This window comes from Schistocerca nitens, chromosome 10 (genome assembly GCF_023898315.1).
Source record: "Schistocerca nitens isolate TAMUIC-IGC-003100 chromosome 10, iqSchNite1.1, whole genome shotgun sequence".
NCBI lineage: Eukaryota > Metazoa > Arthropoda > Insecta > Orthoptera > Acrididae > Schistocerca > Schistocerca nitens.
Genome location: NC_064623.1, coordinates 32150174 through 32151886, shown reverse-complemented (window position 1 = coordinate 32151886; position 1713 = coordinate 32150174). Strand labels below are relative to the sequence as shown.

Sequence of the window (1713 nt, the reverse complement as noted above, 5' to 3'; positions counted from 1 at the left end):
GCTATTTGGTAAGGGCAATGTTACTCGTAGTTGACCGTGAAATAAAACTGAAATAATCGGACTTCGTAATTAATTCGTTTCCAAAGACTGCTGCGGTAGGTGCGGACTCATAATCTAAATTCAATATTACAATGATTTGCCAGCCATGCCAATACGTCGTACAGAGGTGATTGTCTACTAAACATAAAAAAGTTACACAGTTAGTTAATTCAGTTATATTGAATGAAATAGCCTACAGTTCATAATCCTACTTACATTTACAAATATAAATTCTTTTCAGAATCGAGTGCCTAGTATGGTTGCAACTCGGAGTAATCTTCTAGAAGATGAAAATATGGCGGTGTGCCAGACAATAAAAAAAATACGTGCTTCTCGCACCACTTCTACCTCAGCTCTCTATCTTAATCAGACATATGAGTGTCGTAATTATTCTTTTGTCTTATCAGCGACACAGCGCTGCAGTTGTGTGCCATAGGCTTTATTTATCAGTCACTGATTATATATTTAATTAATATCTCGCGTTTCCGCGGAAACCCACGCTCGGCATGCAAATGTGCCTTTATATTGCCCCCTGAATTGCGAGGCGAAAGGACACACCTGCAGGCGAGCAATTCACCTAAAGGCACAAGAAAATCTATATCTACAACTATTTACATGACTTACATTATACACATTATGTACAAAATTTGAATGACGCGCGTGCGCCGTAAAAGTTCTTATGTTGGCAAATAGAGTGCGCGCATGCGCTGAAGCGTCTGTGTGACTCCGGCATTGCCGTTATATCGTACAGTTAGATCACGCGGCACAGTATTGCAGTCCATATTGTTCGTGTGTGCGCGTATCTTAGTCGTTGCACAAGGAAAATATTCAACCAAGATTACATATGAAGACTACATTCTATGACAGGTAACTTAGTTTTAAATTTACAATATTTGTTATAACACAATACAACTTAGATTGTTGAATGTTTCTTAGTTACATAGTATTGTTTTGAAATACTACAAAGAAAATTGTCCGTATGTTTCAGGTGCGTTGACCTATACACATCGTGTCGTTATTTCAGTTCACAGTCATCAGCTGCACAATCATTTTTTACAGGTTGGTGTTGTCGTGGTAAAGTTTTTTTTTTTTTTTTTTTTTTTTTTTTTGATCACAGTAACATCGTTGTATAACAACGTGATTAATACATAAGCGTGTCCATTTCCCATTTCCATAATAGTCGTTGTGATGCAGTTCGTTGTGACAAGAAGCATTGTTTATTACAGATCTGACGTGACCCGTCGAGTAATTGGTCCCCATGCAGTTCGTTTTTTACATTCCGTGGAAGCTTGGTTGCAGAACCTCAGACGGCACGTAGCTGACGTCGATCCTTGGATAGTCCAGGTAAGAGTGTCCGTCACATTTCGAGAACATTTCATTCCCTGAAGTTCCAACCAAAATTCTTCCACCCGTCGTGTTGTTTTCTGGACAGGCACTTTGTGTCCATTTAATCCCGTTAACATCTTGAAGTTAGGTACTGTAGTAATGTCACTAGACGATGCACTCACCTAAATGTTCGTAGTTATTAATCAAAGAAATCGTTCATCGCGTTTACATAGGTACGCTGCATAATGAATGTCATTAACAGTTTCCTTCACATAGGTTTTTGCGTAGTTGCAGAGTTAGTAATGTTCATTAATGTCCGTGAACAGTGTTTCACTATGCAATGTCCTT

At 38.6% G+C, this 1713-nt stretch overlaps 1 long non-coding RNA gene across 1 annotated transcript; it reads left to right on the top strand.

The window, feature by feature from the left end:
- Window positions 1–457: 457 nt before the first annotated feature.
- On the top strand, window positions 458–1379 carry LOC126210241 (uncharacterized). Its single transcript, XR_007540632.1, has 3 exons — window positions 458–906; window positions 1028–1098; window positions 1266–1379. It is a non-coding gene; the product is annotated as an uncharacterized LOC126210241 (long non-coding RNA).
- Window positions 1380–1713: the final 334 nt, after the last annotated feature.